The following is a 20,096-nucleotide window of genomic DNA, read 5'->3' as shown; positions in this document are numbered from 1 at the left end:
TTTTTTATATACTCTGTACATATACAGGCTTTTCCAGAATAATTCCATACCGCCAGACAGGATAAGACGTCAAACAAGAAAAAAAAACATTTTTCTTTTCTTCAGCTTATTTTTGCGCGTAAACTTTTTGTATTTAAAGCTAAAGTTTGAAATAGTTGTCGATACTCTGTCACACTGAACGTATTTCATTGTAAGCTAGCTCAAGCAGAAACAAAGCCTTATACAAGAAAACTTCATCCTCTTCCTTTGACTTACTTTTGCATACAGAAAAATCTGCAGTCTAAGTGTGCTATCCTGAGATTCCTTGATTATACATATCTTTTCTAAATTTTTCGTTTCTGTTAACAAAACTTCCATAAATGATAAAGTGCAGGTATTCCTAAAGGAAAAAAAATGTAAAGAAACTAAAATTAACGCCCAAACACCCAAAATTTCAACATTAACCCGCCATATATATATTGTTAAATATGTAAATTCGCACGTTCGTGGGGAGACGCGATCTCGAGGAAGTGCGCCAACGGGAATCGTAAATTCCCGTTACGATTGACTAATCGACGCCACGAATCGTTCAATCCCTTATATCTTTTGGGATAATGAGGGTAGTTAACTTGAAGAGAACGCTGCTATTAACAGATTATTATATATGTCGGAGATGAAAGGAAAACCGGAGCCTTCCCTTTGCAATTTTGAGGAAGCCTTCTAATGCTTTAGCCTAGATTTTATCATAACTGTAATTAAGCAATTGTCATTTGTAATTGTTTGACATTTGTGAAAGCGAAAGTGGGTTCGAGGTGACAACTGGTCGCCGAACGTAGCCACGGTCACGGGATAAACGTTTTGCCTGACGAAGGTGTGGATCGGTTGTATTGTTCTCCCTAGAAATCACATAGAATTGTACTTTGGAGATGCTGATATAATGGGACACACGTTGTATTAGGAATCAATCTCCAGACAGAAACTGCCTAGTATCGGCGTTTGGATCTTTCTCGATGTTTCCAAAGAGTATACAACAAACTTTTGACAGAAATTGCCTAGCAACAACGATTGGAACCTTCTCGATGTCTCCAGCGAGCATATAACAAACAAATGCAGTCGTATAGCGAAAAAGATTTTCATCAGATATTCATTCGTGTGATCGCCTTGGAAAGTGATACATCGAGCAATTTACCGAGTGTCTCAGCAATTGTATTTTGTGTTTAAAATTATTCTACGCATAGTAAAGAGTTATCCCGTTGACCGTGGATTCGTTTGGAATCATTAGTTAAACTTATCATTTGTTAATCTTATCATTTGTTAATCTTATCATTCATTAAACTCAATACTCATAATATTTTGTAAAATCTTGTATATTCGCGTAAATATAATCTCTGTTTCATAAAACGATAGCTAATTCAAACGAAGAATCGTTACACGCCTTAAATTCTAATGTTAACCCGACATATATATATATATATATATATATATAAATATATATATATAATATATATATATATATATATATATATATATATATATATTATTTATATATATATATATATAAATAATATAATAATAAATCAAACTTGCTCGAGCCTGCTTGAATCTCTGTATCATTGTATCATAATGTGAGAACTTTCACAAGCCTAAATCCTGGCAGTCTGACGATCGAGAATATTGCTATCGGAAGAATCGCTCTCATCCGTAAACAAGATATTTCCAAGGATTGCGTTATAATTTTCTTAGCGGCTAACCATCGAATATTCGTCAAACGACATAATTTCGCACACGGCGAACCTTATAACGTACACCTTTTTGGCGTATTATTTTTCCCACTTTTTTTTTTTTTTTTTTTTATTAACGTGGAGGAAATCCGCACGGACACCAGGTCGCTTCTGGGAAAAAGCGGCGTGGTAGTGGCAGACGCCAACGGACTAAAACCTCCACGATGACCGTCCCGGCAGCGATCTAGAGGGGCCCGGGAACTGGTGTGAGGGATACACACCCTCCGCGCTCAATACACCCCCTAATGGAGCGATATGCGGCCACGTTACACCGCGCCTCGTCGCCGGAGCCGCCGTGCCAGACAATCCGGTTCCCCTGCCGGGCAGATTTGCGACGGACCTAGCGCACCTCACCGAAGCGCTTCCATGGCCTCTGCCGCGCCCTCGCCGGTCAATTCTCTCAGGGTGAGAGTATTATTTTTTCCACTGCTGCGTGTGAAACCCCTATTGGACAAACTGTTCTTTGCAATACATCGATGGATAAATACGCGCACAAACACGCAATACGTGCAATAGAATGCTCGAGGTCAATTTTGTGATCCTCTTTTTCAACAGATCTTCGCAAATCCGAAGGTGTAGAATTACCTCCCAAAGACATAAGATGACAACAAACACTTTCTTGACACACTGTATAACATTGAGGTATCCAGTTTTGCCACATACAATTTTGTCATTGTCACGTTTGACTTTGTTCATTGTAAAGTCAAATTTGCACACTCCATCTGTGAAATAGTACGAAGAAATCATAGTGACTTGTATTCCTTATGATATCATGATGCCACATAATATATAATACAATACAATAATTCGCGAGCAGATCACTCGTTAATTGCTTTTAAAAGAATTACCACGGAAGCTTCCTAACACGCTACCCGGGGGCCAGGGATTTATTTCGTCGATAAGTTAGGTTATTAAACTTATGTTCTTTCATTGAAGACATCGATGGACGCTGTGTTCCAGAAATAGCCAATCACACTTGGCGAAGCATAATAGTAATTTACAATAACAAATACTTAAGAATGCCTAATTTTGTTAAACATAGGGTTCAATTTACAATTATGTAAATATTACTTCTTGAAAGTAACTTCTTAATCAATTTTAACAAATTTTGTAAAATCATGTAATAAATCTTATTATTTATCATACGCGTGTATTAAGCCAATTGCCAACCGAACATGTTCAAACTGTATTTTTTTCAAAACGGGACCTTAAGCTAAAAAGCTTTATTTCACATATTCGACTTGTTCTTGTATGTGGTATCAGCACCTAGTCGGATGCCCGCGTTATGCAGGACACCCTGATGGCGTTGAACGCAACGATTCAAATTGAACTGAAAAGTCGTTATGTTTTCAGAGGACTTGTGTGTAGAGGATGGTTGATCGTGAGATTTATTAGACAAGATTGCTCGTTGTTGAAACCTTCAAGTATATTTTCAAATGATTAAATAAATAATTATAGATAATGTTCGCAAAGACGGTAGATACTCGTAGATACTGATCCATAACTCTCGTGAACTCTTTACGATTGCGTCCGTTTAAACTGGTATAGTATAAACAGATCGGGGGAGAGTCGGAGAATTCAAATTCGTCTTTGTTCGACGGTTCGACGGTAACGTAACGGCGACATTGTTTTGCCCGGAGTTTATTTATTAATATATTATGTATGTCCTCACGATCTTGATACTCCGAAGCAAAAAAACAACAACATGATTTGAAATGTTCTCTAGCTCATGTACCGCTACGTGTACTTTCAAGGAGCAAAACTAACACAGTTCCGCTTGTGACGCGAGACGGAGATTATCGTTTCACTTCCTTTAACGCATTTTTGCCATTGAAAGACACTAATTTCTGTGACTTGCTTTATCTCTGTTATAAATCTCTCTTTATATTTAAAATTTTATAGTTTTTGTGCAAACGTAAAAGGTAAGTAAATATTAATAAATATTATAATAATATAATATAATGCTATATAATAATATTAATAAATACTTCGCTATTTACTTATTTTATTTCCATTAAGGTATATTGTATTTTTCATTGCATTACTTTCATTGTTATTTAGTGTAATAATAAACGCATACGTTAATATTCATTGGCATTAGTGTAATTGTAAGCTTCACTGTAAATTTAATAAAATTTATAAGAACGGAATTATTAAAAGGGTATATATGTGTAATTAAACTAGATTCTATTCTCAATGTTACTTCATTATTTTATTATTGTTTCATATATATATATTTTTTTTTAATTTACATGTGCTTCTAAGTTAATAGAACTAAACACATGTGTATGTATTAATTGCTATATAGGTCATAATTTCAACCATAATATTAAATTATGGTATGTATTATTAAAAAGTATAGTTTAATGTATATATTAAATATATATCATTTATTCGTAGATTTTAAATATGGATACTGGATCAAAGAAGGAGATTAAAGAAATGATTACCAAAGATATATCGAATATACATAATTACTTTCATTTCGAACTTTTTTAGTCTTATTGTTACGTCGATTCTTATATTTCAAGATCTAGTCTTGTATGTACGCTGGGGAGCGCTTTTATTTATTGATTCAACAAAGAATATCGTTGTAGGTGTCATACATGCGAGTAAAAGTAACGAAGTACGAGCAGTTTCACTGTAACATACTTCCTGATAATTTCTCGTTATTTATACCATAAGAAAGTATCAAAGAGGAACTCTTATCTCGAACGTGGATCTATTTGTCGATAATGCATGCGTGTAATACTCGAGTGTCGTTCATACAGCGTAAATATACGTGCAGATACGTAAACCTTTTATGATTTTTGTATCAAAGGCAGACCTGCTATAATACTCGCAAGTGAAATATAATTCTACGAAAGAAAATGGAGCAAAAGAGTTTCGTTGGTAATATATTCTTCCTTTTTCATCACAAGTTTCCTCTTTGTTGTGCTTCTGTTACATTATAATCCTGTTAGATTTACGCGCGTAAAATTTCACTTTGTTGCACTATATATCTCATCATCGCCATCTGCCGAACACCTGTGAGAAACGCGGTTTACTTTGTCTCAAAGCGAGCAAACGTCTAATTTCACAAATTGGATTTTCATCAACAGCGAGAAGGGCATATGCGATGTAAAGGAGGCTGTAAGGGTGCCCTAGGGCTTACGGTGGTTGTCACGATGCCGGAAGTGGCGCCGAGCAGACACGTCAAGGGAGAATCAGAATCGCTATTGGCAAAAACCATCACGAACATTTGTCCTTCGCGCCACCAAAATTCTATCTTCTGAGATATTTTTCGCGTTTCCGAGGTCATCGCCACTCTCCTTAACTTTGCCTTACGATGTATAATATCTCGATGTTACGGTAGTTAGAAATTTGTATTAATTTGGAGAACCTTGCAAAAGTACGCAAATCTGCTACGATAGTCGGATAGAGAGTATCGGCAGAGATCTGTTCCTTTATCGTGAAACTCTCTCGGACAACTTAGATGCTACCAGATATCGATTCTCGCATCCAACCATTTCGTAATAAACGTAGATCACCCAAGAAATTTCTCAATTGTCATCCGTTAATTTCGCGCAACTTTTGCTTTATTTTAGCTACGTGGGAACCTATTAGTGCGCAAATGTTACCCCGAAAATGTTACTCCTCTGTGCCAAATATCGTTCACGTGTATAATCAAAGTTGCATAAAACCGCGTACAATTGCATCAGGAAATTTCTAATAATTTGCTCGTCTCGCAGGACGAAAACAGGCTCACGAAGGATCCCTCTGTTCTGGCTATCGAATGTACCGCAAGCACGTAGTTTCAAGTGTCCGTTCTCTAGAAAATTCGAAACAATTTATGGTCGATGGTCGAGTGAACGGTGCAACGGTCGAGTCGGAAAGATCAGAAAGACAAATCGTCATAGTTCGAACAGACCGGGAAGCAGAAACGCACTTCCATGATCATTTGTATCGTTGCTCGATCTGTTGCTGCGCAATGACCGAGCAAGCTGTTGATTTTTCCTTTTCTGCGATGCTACTATACTCTACACTCTATGCTTTATACCGTTCTTTTGCCCGCTATTTACCTTGTACGCGAACTTTTTATCGCTAGTGGATTGCAAAAATCCTTTTTTATCACGAATTTTACGTGACAATGCGTAGGTCAAGGTGGACGTAAGACAAAGGAAGGTGTAGATAAATAAGACAGGGTGTATTTAAAAATAATAAGTTATTTATTACAGTTTATTTAATATGTATACAGGCTATTCGTATTATAGCAGCGATAGCTAGTGTTAAATTAACAATGACAGTTTCTATCGTAGTTAATATTATATTGGTTATTGGCCATGACGAAGGCGAATTTTGATAGCCCTGGTCGAGGTCGGTGGTCTGGATCTATAACAAATAATACTATATTAATATAGCAAAGAAATGTCGTAAATATCGATATCATTTGCAAGGCGATTCTTTTTGGGCATAGTGAAATTATGTTGATCAGTTTGTGGATATTAGGTTGAAATTAGATAATAAAGTTATAGATTTACCCGTTTTAAGGGATTGTTCAGGCGCCGTTAATTCACTGGATATGTCGCCCTGAAGCAGGATGTTTAAATTTTGGATCATATATTGTACTGATAGGAAGTATTTTATCGATACAATTATGAGTTTATTTGATTAAAATATCTAACGTAGTGTCTAGTCACCAAACGAATTAGTAGATCAGCCGTGAACAATGGCAGTAATTTGTATAATAACAAAGGATAAGCCAAATATAGCAGAATGACTCATCGGCTAGCGGGAGGTTGTGCCTAATTATCAAAAGCGAAAGAAATATGAAAGATCCTAGTTTGTAGGACTTGTTGACAATCAATGTCAACAATTTTTTCGTTTGGTCCATAGAATGTTTTGAGTGGGCTGTATTTCGACACACGACAAAATTGATAACGTAAATAAATCTTATATATTTGTTTCAAGAAATGATAGCTTGTTTGTGAGCGGTATCTTTAGACAGGTTGTTGAAAACTGGATGTTAATTCGGATTTTATATTTTCAATAAGTTCGCATGAGTATTTTAGTCAAATCTAGCACGAATCGAACAGGTGAAAACAATCTATACGGCGTTCGTGCTGAGGTGGTATGGTGATAGGTGCGTAAGGAACTACTCTTGGTGTTTTTAACGAACAATAGTTTATTTAGAACTAATCAACAATCAGAGTTAACAATTAACAATTAACAATTACACTTAACAGACAATTGGTAACAACTAACAAATAACGATAGACACCGAGAGATCATTCGACGCGTTGCTATGCAAATAATACCGAGGAGTTACACATTTAATGGCGTAAGACAGACTGCCTGTGCTTTTGTTTCGGATCGCGCAGATTCTTCCCTTCGTAGCCCATCGATATCGTAGCCCAGTGCTGGCACGTGTATGCTCTTCCGAGAATTCGGCGGAAAGAGTGTGAAGATATCGATGGTACATTGGGCACGTCGGTGTTGCGCTTTGGCGGCGTCGCGCTTTGCATCCGGAGCCGTTGAAAAGTTCCGTGGCCCGTGCCGCCACAGTGCTTGGCAGGCTTTTATTTTGTTTACCTAGTGGATCGGTATGATAGAGTTCGAGACATGTGGAAAGTACGGCTTCCAGGCAAGCAGGGGCTGATTCAGCGCATTAAAATAAGAAGAAAATTTCGTATAAACGTTTTCGAGTAGACGCTTGCTTTGTGTCACAGTACTTTCTTACCTATCTTTAGAGAAATTACTCGAATCGACCAGTTCCAGTTTCTACGGAAACGCGAATGCGTCGCGTCATAGATCGTCCGTCTTGTTCGAACAGCTTACACGAATTTGTCGAAAATTTTGATCGTCACGTCAACTAACGTTTTATAAGTAAGAGATTTTAAACGCCCCCGTATTTAATAATCGAACGGATTCGGATCCGAAGAACGTATTGGTCCGGAAATAAGGCCAGCACGATTTATCTATTTTCCAAGAAATCGTTCATCTGTGTAATGTTTAGCATCGCAAAATAAGCTATAAGCGGAACGTATGGTCATATTAGGCATATTATGTTATATAAAATTTTCTTCTTATTTCAGTATTCAGAATCAACCTCTGCCATATTTTCCACGTGTTCTGATTCACCTTGTATAATATATAAGAATGATAATTGCAAATATATTTGTATAATAACTCTATGATAAGCGCTTAATAATACATACAGTGAACTTGTAGAGAGTAACGTTTGCTGACTGTCGGAGGCACATTGTTGCTGTCTATGCAAAGACAAGTGCCCATTTCTTGTCGAAGAACTCCAGTCAATTCTAGCGTTTCACCCACATAAGTTTTCAACGCTGAAACATGAAAATATATAGTCGTTATTTTTTAGCTTTGCCTCTATTTGATCTTCATCTTATCTGCTTACGCGCTTAATAATAGAACTAGGTTTGGTCTACGTAAAAAGTAACTTCTTTTTATTAAGACTCATATTTATTAAGATTTAATAAGATACAATTTATTAAGATACATGTAACGAAAGGCAGGAAGTAGTAACATTTTACGTGAATTTGCATGGATCGAATATGCTGATGTGCTTACGAATAAGAGAGTATTGATCGATAATTATTAAAGCCAATTGTTTGTGACATGGGAATAAGCAAAAGTCATTTTTAAGTTTAAAGATCTTTAGTTTAGTATTGAAATGTGTTTAATGTATTTTAGCAAAAGTAGATAAAATAGGAATATTAAAAAGTTGTGTTTGGAAGACAAAATTTGACAAAAATGATGCATATACAAATGCTATCTGTGGTCATTAATATATTTTTTCGTTATCGACAGAACATTTTCCCTTGATTTTATTGACATACTGGATTAATCACTTCTTTAAGTTTCTCGTTCTTGAAACAACATCAAAATCGTATATTGTTTCGTGCTAAAAAATCTACTAAATCCATTGACAGTGAAACGATATTTCGTATACGGTTCTTACAAGAATTATTATTATTTAAGACTTAGGAAAACGTATATACAGTAGCCACGCACACTGTGCGTATTTCTGGCGCGCGTTTCCGTTCAGTGACAGTACTTCGGCGGACTGGATTGCCGAAGCGAAAGGGTTAAAAAAATACGATAAAATCACATGTAGCTCTCTATTTGTCTAGTCGCTTTTGTAGCAATATCACTATGTCCTCTGACATACTTGAGGTTTCTTACAATTCACAAATTAAATGAACAACTGTGCAAGCGAAATCGCTGCTGTAGAATCCCCGCTTCTGTAGAATCAGTCGTATGGATTTCAAAATTTAGTGTGTCGCCGGGATTAGCGTTATCCAAAGTACGCCACAGGAATAGAACATAAAGATATTTCTCAAAATTTGTTATTGCTGGTATGATATTGCTGAAATACAAGGCTGCAGTTTCGTAATGTCGTCGAAACATTCAGTTCTTTTTTGGTCAGTCACTTTTCGCGTGCTTTGTATTGCCCTGTCGAATTTGAAAGTTTCTATTACGATAGCGGATGGTGCGAAAGACGCAAGTTTCTAGTATTTTAGAGATGTCTGAACGTCAGCTGCGTGATTATGTAACAAAAAATGGAGATATCCACTGAAATATTTTAACACGCAAGAGATTTCATGTTAAGACAATACACGCAAAGTAAATACACACGAATATAATAGTATATCCCTTTCGATGTCATTCGATTTTTGTATCATTCATTTTTTCCCCGATATATTTGAGCGATTCGAGATAAACAGGATACACTTCTAAACAATTTCTCTCAAAAGTGGCAGGAATTAATATTTTTTTATTCTGAAAACAAATAACTCTGGAAATATTGAAAATGTAAAAGAATAGGAAGCTTAAAATCCGTTCACTTGTCGATGCAATGAGCAGAACTATACATACTTGCGATAATAAGAAGAATATCTCTAATGATACTTTTAATACATCAAAAGGCAAATACTATAAAAAGATTCGACGCGCTCTTTGAATACAGCTACTATCAAGATGTATAAACATTAGAACACATAATTAGCCTAGATCGTGTCGAAGTAGTAAGTACGTATGTACTTTTGACGAATTTTTAAATTCAAAATTCTTTTGAAATCACGTTTAAAATACAGTTATTCTTAGAATATGATTTAAAATATAATCTTCTTTTTACTTTTTGCGTAATTTATTACGCAAATCATTACTAAAGAAAGTTACTTTCCAGTTGTGTTACAAAGTAATCCACTTTGTATACAGGTATGTAATAAATTGCCAGAAACTTTGATGAGAACGAACTTTTTATTAAAAAAAGTGACATCTTTCATGTATGATTTCCTCTTCAATCTAATATTTGCTTGGTAGTAGTATATCAAATATTTTTCAGCTAAAAGTAAGTAATAAATATTCGGTAGGTTTATATGCGGAATGCATAAATAATTGTTATGAATATTGAAAGTATTACATTTTTCTGTCTAAATCGTTTCGGTTCAATTTGGAAAATCTTATTCTGCGTGTGCAATTAATACCAGCAGCATGTCAACTCTAAAGTTTCATATCACGAAAAGAGTTTATGCAAAAGACGAATAAGAGTTAAGTTTGACATCGAGTAAAGAAAACCCAATTTGAAATTGATCTAACATTGTTTTTCTAAATTATTTCTAGGTATTGTTCAATTTGTTCTTTTCTCAATATTGTTGGATTTAATTAACGCAGCGTCATATTTACGCTAATATCTGCTTGTTAAGCATAATTTTAATATATAATAACATGATCTATAACTCTTTACAATTTATATTTTATCATGGCATATGTTTTAGAATATTCTCCGGCTTCTTGTAATTTTTATTCATACCTATTCCACGTGTATCATGTTCTCTTTATTAACTTGAAACGTTTTACACGCACAGGTGTACGCGAGTACTATCAATTACACGTACATACAGAACTTCCTCAAGCTAATATTATCAACTCTAGAGCTATTAATAAATGTTCATAAAGGGGATACTTCTTCACGACATGTAGTTTAATAGTTTATTAACACATTGACTGCCATGCGTGTTTTCAAAAAAATCTGCGTCAGGCCACGCGTACAGCAGTACCGAGCGTTTTCTGCTAGGTGCTCCCCATCGATGTTTTAGTAATACGAGTCGCTCAAGTGGTGATCTCAAGAATGATCTTTCGTTTCATTTGTTCGCAACATTAAAACCACTATCTATCGTTGAATATAATGAAGGAAAGTGTGGTATAGATTATTCCGATCAAATGGTTTCTTATGCCACCACAATTAGAAAAGGAATCAAATGGTACAGAAAACGTGGCATTCAATTCCTTCTGGGAATTTCTGTTGTAAACGCTTCGACGGTTCACAAAATTGCAACAAGGAAAAATATAAATATTGGAATATTTAGACAATTACTAGTTGCAAAATTATTAGGGTTGTCTAAAAATACGAAGAATCCTTGTCTTCGACAGAGTCAGCACAATATCGCCGTTCGGAAAAATGATTCCGGAAGAAGCATTAGACGCGCGTGCAAACTATGTTATGCAAGTAAAAGACGTCGAATGGACCGAACAAAGGCACAAAAGAATTTGAAGAAAACAACAACTTCTTGTCCAAATTGTCCCGACCAACCTCAGCTATGTATAGAATGTTTTTTTTTATTTTATTTTTATTTTATATTTTTTATTTTATAACAATTTTTATTTACAACGTATTACAACGTATTTTTATTTTATAACAATTCAACAGTTTTATTATTATGAAATATCTTTTCAAATACCTACGACGATCCTTAGCAAGTAGTCAAATAAGCGACACCCGAATATGGGTTACGCGGCCTGACCAGAAACTTTGCTGACACCCGAATGCGGGTGTCGTGGTAGTCAACGTGTTAATAAATGTTCTTCAGTAAATTATTAATTTGAATTAAAATACTGGTGGAACTAATATACCTAATTTCGTTTTTATCATGTATTGTTTATGTAGATAGCTTGCTGAAAAAATTGTGCAGGAACGAATCGCGTAACAAAGTACAGTGCATTCGAGATGTAACATTTCAGTGCAAATAATAAATTATTTTCAAACAAATAATCAAAATTTTTATTTAAATCTTCTCGAGATTTTTACGTATTACAAGACAATTGTTATTTTATAAATTCAGAAACATAGTTATATCCACTGTATATACTACGTACATATATGTATAAAATATATGATTTTTTAGGAATATCTCTCTACTTTAAACTGTTACTAGCAAAAATACTTTGCAAGTAGCATTCTTATATGTTGGATTACAAGCTATTTCAATTAGCCTTGTAGTGAATATACCGTACAATATTTGTAATTTTAGCGAATGTCGTGATATTGTTCTGTAGGAGTACCGAAACATAGTTATCTTCTATTAGCAAATAAAATTCTATTTTTGATGAAATTTAGTAAAAAATATTAAAGTATCCGAGGAACAATTTCTTTTGTCTGCAAAAGTCACTTTGAGCAGGTGAAATCGAATCCTCAAGATTTTGATTAACTTGTGATGATCCGAGATACAGTAAAACTTTGCATCGCTCTATTGAAAAATATTCGTGCGCTAGGAATAAATCTCGAGTAAATAATGAGTTTGCTATTTTAAAGATAAAACGTGTAACAGGCATTACATGTAAGAAATACAATGCGGGCAAAATAACAGCTCACTTAACACTTCTGTTAATTTCTAAATACATAGGATTTTTCACCAGATATTAGCGCTTTTATTGGAACAAACAAATGAAAATGAACAATTCCGTGTAACATATTTCGGAGCCATATTGATCTGATATGTCAAACATATACATTGATATTTCGAAAATTAAAAATTATTTTCTAGAGTTGACATGTTGTTTTTCAGGTAAGTAAAGTGTTTTTTAATGTATACTATATCTAATTTATTAAGTGTAATTACTAGTTATTTGCCCCACTTTTATAATTTCCTTTGTATATTATATACATTATAATCTAAAACGTATTTGTTCAACGTATTTGTCGTCCAATACCGATGATTTAGTCATAGACCGAATTTCTTTTACCTGTAAGTTCAATATTTTGGCAACTGAGACTAAATTAGAAGGTGTCCGTTTAATTTTTCTTCTACCTTTTCCCATAGAAAAATGTTTGAAAGTCCAAAACAGAAAAGAGAGAAATGGTCAGAGGAGAACATGAATGGGGCTTCGAAGCTACTCTTCAAAAATAAAATGGCCCAAAGACAGGTCACTGAAGCTTTCAATGTTTCAAAAACGACGAATGTGAAGTCTGGGCACACGTCGAATGCGCAGATCAAGAAAATATTAAGTATTTTCCATACGATATACATAATAATCAAATTTGAATAAGAATATGTATACTGACATCTAGAGGACTTTTTAAAACATTATTAACCATTTAGAGCAAAAGATCAAATAATTAAATAATTGATCGGTACTGGACGACAATTTTTCGTTTCCTACAAATTCCGACATTACTATTCTTGCACATTGTTAATTCGTCAATTCGTATTATTGAATTTCATAAAATTAATTTTCCTACTTTTATCAAGTTCCACTTGTGCTATAAAGTCACTTTGTAAATTTTCACTTTTATCAACTCTAGCACAAGGTACCGTGCGACTCTCCCCTGCATCTTAATTTGTATGTGATTCGAAATCCAAATTATTCGATATTTTTCATACCAAACTACGATAAAGATTCTTAACAACTTCTGCAAGATTACCTATACTAGCATTTATGACGTTCCTGTCTCACAAGATCAATAACCAAGCCTTTTCCTCGATTCTTTTTCTCTGATGAAACGTTAAATAGTTTTCTTCCTTCTTTCTGTCCGGATGAATTTTATCTTTTTCGTAGGTCATTGATATCTGGTCGCTTTTTTAAATTACTTTTTCCGTAGTTTTCATGTCACAATAAAGAGATTAAAAAATGCTGGATCAAAATTCTTAATGCTTTTCTCACCCACGCCGTACTGTTATCTTTCTGTTCATGTTCAAAATAGCGAATAGAGGTACATATAGAGGCGAATACTTCTGTGTTTAGTCTATTGACACCCCCTCCCTCTCGCCCCTTGATGAGGTTGACTCGTGTTAGATTACAATGTCAGTTTGCCTAACAATCAGAACTACATGGAATTTTGGGGATATACAGGCTGAGTCTTCAACAGCAAACCACCTGAATAATTCTTTCAATTTTTTGAGACGCAGGGAAATGTTTGAAACAAAAGTTGTTTGGTTTCGAGGAGGCTATTACGCGATGGAAAAAGTTTTTCTCAGATGGACGCGTTTACGAGTTTTAAAGAACACTTTAATAGGCTTCGTTTTTTCTTTTAAGTGTAGCCGTGTAGTTTTGAATACCTATTTGTCCCATTGTTGCTCTTTTGAAGACGGATTTAAATATCGCGGTCATTTAAGGTCACTCAAGGTCATAAAACGTAGTAAAATAGTCCAATCGAACGTAATGTTTCAATATTCCGAAACAAAGGAAAATGGATTTACCATTTTCAAGATAAGCGGCCCGTTTATAAAACACCATTAAACTAGGAGACGCAATCAATTGGAGAAAAGATAAATTTTCTGTGACTACTTATCGTACTCGAATTCGACTCTACATCTTCGTTACTTTGTCGAAATTGCTATGTATAATAATTATTAATTATGAATAACGAAAGAAATCCTTAACCGAAAAATACTTCGTTATTCAGTATTCGTTGTTTAATATAATTATAAAACACCAATCAATAATAACACAGGTACTTCACAGTGAGATATTTGAATTATTCATCTAATATAAAGAATAAGAATTTTGGAACAAAAAATTAAACGGTTAGTACAAACATTCGATAATTGCACGAAAAAGTCCTCTACGTAGTTACACAGCCGTCGTGTCCACTTTGAGAAGGACAGATTTCCCTGAGGTATCGCGGAAATTTGGCGGTCCATTGCGATCGAGCAGTGTAACATGATCCAATATTATCAGTTATCGTTGAGACAATGTGTCCGAGTAATCATTCAAAACTGAAAATTGCCTTATTTTAGGCTTTTTAAAATTAAATTTCCACTAACGCATTTGTAGGATTTCCCCGACCAAAATAAGATCAAACATGATATAATATGAATAATATTTAATTATCAATTATTAAGTAAGCAAATATGTTCCAAATTTTATCGTGTTTGGTGTCATTTTAACCAGTAAAACGCGAGAAACATATTAGCAAAAATTTCATTGATCAAAAATCGCAAATAAGAATCTTTCAACTTATCGCCAGTCTTTAACGAGGCTCTCTTTCTCTTTCATTCGCGTTGTCAATTTTGAGGAATAGAGTCGTTCCTACGTCTCCATAATTGTAACGTTTCAGTCCCGATTTTTGTGCAATTATCGAATGTAATTATTAAAATTGTATACACGACATATTACAAACATTGAATCGAATCTTCTTCTGCAAAACGTTATCGAACACGAAAAAACGAACACGAATAATCGAATCGAAAATTACTAAACGATCGGCTGTTGGATAAGTGTTTACTAAGAATCTGACTAAGTACACTCTCTTAAATGCAAATGACTCATTGAACTTTTTTGATATTAACTTTTTAATGAACGGCAATCCTCGAATAAAATCTTACTCAAACTGATAACATTAACAAAATATTTAAAAAAATGTCAAAATCGGCGGTATCTCCTTTTTTTGTAAATATTTACCGGCTATTGAATCCATTGATTCTCGATTGCCTTATCTGTTTGCTTGTGTATATCTTTTATATATACATAGATGGATACACAAATAAGTTTCGTCTATGGCGAGATCAATTTAGCCACCTGAGTAACCAGCTATCTTTCGAATCAACAGATACAATACCGATACAATGATACGACATGCGATGTACATACTCGAAACGTTACAGATTGAATCAATGAATTAATGAATTAATGAAGAGTAACTGCTAATCATTGGTAGGATACACGCTTGTTAAAGATCGAAGATGTCCGTGAATTAATTAGCTTTGAAATTAAAAGGTTAGGTACGTGGGAGATTTTGCGTTTGAGGAAAATTATTCGAAGATAGCAATATGGTTGATGATACGGAAGTGTAGGGGTAATAGGGTGAATGCAACGAGCAATGTATAATAAACAATTGATAATTGGTAATAATGTATAAATAATTCGTAACGATTAAGAATAGAAGCAGATAGTAATATTTAATTAGAACCCATGTTTTTTGTTTCAACTTCCAATTTATGTTCCTTTGATAGCAAAAACTAAAATAGAATTGATTATAATAAATTTTGAATATAGGAGATTGAAAATTGAAATGGTTTATCAATTGGGCTGATTTCAAACTAATCTCGTAAAAAAGTTGTAAAGAGGAGAAATATAGCTTTAAGAAATACGCAATTAGTCGAGTGTTTACGGTACGTGCCAATAACAAGACAAGCTTTTGACTTTTGGAGAAGTCGACTGTAACAAAAATATATTATATTATATTATATTATATTATATTATATTATATATTATATTATATATTATAGCTATAATTTTAGCAGATACTGTTTATCTATTTCGTTTTGCGTGTATTAACGTTCTCATGGTGTATCGTATAGTAATTAATGCATCAGATTATATACATATCGGTGTTTGTAGGTAACACGTTATACAGAGTGGAGAAGCAGCATCAAATTGTCACGATTGCAAAATAAAATGAGTGAACGGCTGGTGAACGAGCAAAATACTCGTACAATAACAAGTGAATGTAAAGGGAGCTCTAAATTCCAAGAAATTCCATTTTATCAGCCGAACAAAATGTATAATCTGATAACGTTTTGAGGATAGTAAGTTAGGTGTTTGTTCGACCAATCGCGGGGAGACGTAATCGCAAGGAGAGACGTCAACGGGGGTCGTAAATCCCCGTTACGATTATAACAATCGACACCACGAATTGATCGATCCCCTGATTTTCGTTGAGATAATAGGGGTGATTGAGGTTGTATAACCCTGTGATTCACAGAATTATAAATTATATGTTTCCAGCACTTAGATTACACTGACGTAGAGAAATAAGTAATTAACAACTTGTCGCACGAAGCTAAGATAGATATGTGCGTTAGAGCAGGGCTCTTATAATTAGATTTAGTGTATTAGTGGACGTAGCACTATGAGATATTCAGGAGAGGAAATGTATGCTCGACAATACCAAGACCGACTCTCGCGTTATGCTTAGACTGCCCCGCTGGGCATTAGCGTATACTTAGTAGTTGACTTTTCCAACGATGTAGAAGAAGTGAAGTTGAGTGACGATGCTGTGTCGGAGGAAAGCTAAGGATGGGTGTGTCTAGCGCACGGGACCATCGGATTTGTTGGTGCCGATGTTAGTTAAGAGAGTGAGGGAAACAGGTTTCGCTGTTAATTGGTTAACCGAAGGGTCTTAACCGCCCTCGAGAGAAAGTGGTTAGTGGGAGGAAAGTTGCAGCGCACGTGAGAAAACTAACTTTCCCTTGTCCCGCCGTGGTAGACAATAGTCTTTAGAAATGCTTCGGACACAGATGTTTGTTTGTTTTGAAGGACCTTAGCAGGCAAGTGACTCGGGTTTATGACGGGTGCTTAAGGATATTGAGGGTACGCCGTACGGAAAAGCGGACATCTGGTGTCCGTCTGGCCCGCGGTGTGTGACCTGGGCCAGGCAGAGAGGCCCGGCGTAACATTAGGCAGGCGAAAAAAATAGGTGTTAACGATCAAGTATAACAGATACAGTAGTAAATATTCAACAATTTTTCAACCGTAATGTATTTATACACAAATCTGCGTACTTTGTATCAAAGTTTCTGTTGAAAATGACAACGTGAGTTCGTGCTCGCCATCCATATGCAGATGCGTTAGTGATAAGAAATAGTAACTAGAGGATGATGCTAGTTACAATCGATAGATTTAATCGATAGGCTTAAGATGCTTTTTTGTTTTTATCCCTAGTTTTTGTAAGCGTGTGCAATAAAGGCTTTTTTTGGCTCAGAACGGTGTAATAGATTTATCCATTCAATAAAATAATAACTACTCTGATCTTACCTCTGAGTATAGAAATAACAACAGTTTCGATACATATATTTTTATGTACAGCATGTATAAAAAGTGTCAGGGCGTATAAGTGTCCACTAGCGTGATTTCGGAGGATCGGAGCCTCTGGATCGATTGATTCACGCAAAATTTTGTAAAAATTGACGTTTGCTGGCACCGTATGCTACTTAGCACGAGGATCAAATGGAACTTTACTGGGAAAGTATATTTGGATACCATGATGTGCAAGATATTATTCTTGTATATGTAGGATTTGTATACATTTTAATCAATTTACTTTTTTTAATCAATTTAATCCTCATTTTATCAATAAATCCAATTATTTTGCCATCTATCTCTATTACCGACTATCGAATTGTTCGTTGTTCCAAAAATGTGTTGCGCGCAATACTGGGCACTATTAAATAAATTTTCATTTAAATAATTGTTTAAATGTTAAAAGACAGAAATAAATTATTTGCAATTTCAACAAGTTTAGATATATTATTTAAAATAATGAGATTAATTGTTATTTACAAATTTTATTTTCTATTTATTCTAAAAGAAAGCTAATAAAATCAGAATCTTTGTTTGAAAGTCTTTTTTCACGCAGTAGATAATTCTGTAATAATGTGAAATCACGCTGATTGCTCCATTCTGTTTATCACGGGCTATCCCACCTGCTAACGAAAACGTGTTGTTTTCTCGTTGATGTCACATTGCTTACTTTCTACCTGACTGCGAAATATAAACTTGTTGCGAATAATCTCGATGTAAGACCCAATGAAATTTCAACGTCATTTCTCCAGAAAACGGTTCAATTGCGACTCATAGCTTATTTTGAAAAGTTGGCAAGTTGGTCCTCGCGATGAGTAGACGTTTGTAAAACTGTATCATCCAGAGTTGTAGAATTAGGGTGGTCCGGTCAAATAAGTGTATTTTTTATATACTCTGTACATATACAGGCTTTTCCAGAATAATTCCATACCGCCAGACAGGATAAGACGTCAAACAAGAAAAGAAACATTTTTCTTTTCTTCAGCTTATTTTTGCGCGTAAACTTTTTGTATTTAAAGCTAAAGTTTGAAATAGTTGTCGATACTCTGTCACACTGAACGTATTTCATTGTAAGCTAGCTCAAGCAGAAACAAAGCCTTATACAAGAAAACTTCATCCTCTTCCTTTGACTTACTTTTGCATACAGAAAAATCTGCAGTCTAAGTGTGCTATCCTGAGATTCCTTGATTATACATATCTTTTCTAAATTTTTCGTTTCTGTTAACAAAACTTCCATAAATGATAAAGTGCAGGTATTCCTAAAGGAAAAAAAATGTAAAGAAACTAAAATTAACGCCCAAACACCCAAAATTTCAACATTAACCCGCCATATATATATTGTTAAATATGTAAATTCGCACGTTCGTGGGGAGACGCGATCTCGAGGAAGTGCGCCAACGGGAATCGTAAATTCCCGTTACGATTGACTAATCGACGCCACGAATCGTTCAATCCCTTATTTCTTTTGGGATAATGAGGGTAGTTAACTTGAAGAGAACGCTGCTATTAACAGATTATTATATATGTCGGAGATGAAAGGAAAACCGGAGCCTTCCCTTTGCAATTTTGAGGAAGCCTTCTAATGCTTTAGCCTAGATTTTATCATAACTGTAATTAAGCAATTGTCATTTGTAATTGTTTGACATTTGTGAAAGCGAAAGTGGGTTCGAGGTGACAACTGGTCGCCGAACGTAGCCACGGTCACGGGATAAACGTTTTGCCTGACGAAGGTGTGGATCGGTTGTATTGTTCTCCCTAGAAATCACATAGAATTGTACTTTGGAGATGCTGATATAATGGGACACACGTTGTATTAGGAATCAATCTCCAGACAGAAACTGCCTAGTATCGGCGTTTGGATCTTTCTCGATGTTTCCAAAGAGTATACAACAAACTTTTGACAGAAATTGCCTAGCAACAACGATTGGAACCTTCTCGATGTCTCCAGCGAGCATATAACAAACAAGTGCAGTCGTATAGCGAAAAAGATTTTCATCAGATATTCATTCGTGTGATCGCCTTGGAAAGTGATACATCGAGCAATTTACCGAGTGTCTCAGCAATTGTATTTTGTGTTTAAAATTATTCTACGCATAGTAAAGAGTTATCCCGTTGACCGTGGATTCGTTTGGAATCATTAGTTAAACTTATCATTTGTTAATCTTATCATTTGTTAATCTTATCATTCATTAAACTCAATACTCATAATATTTTGTAAAATCTTGTATATTCGCGTAAATATAATCTCTG

This window comes from Bombus vancouverensis, unplaced genomic scaffold, assembly GCF_051014615.1.
Source record: "Bombus vancouverensis nearcticus unplaced genomic scaffold, iyBomVanc1_principal scaffold0069, whole genome shotgun sequence".
Taxonomy (NCBI): Eukaryota; Metazoa; Arthropoda; class Insecta; order Hymenoptera; family Apidae; genus Bombus; species Bombus vancouverensis.
This window is presented reverse-complemented; position numbering follows the sequence as displayed.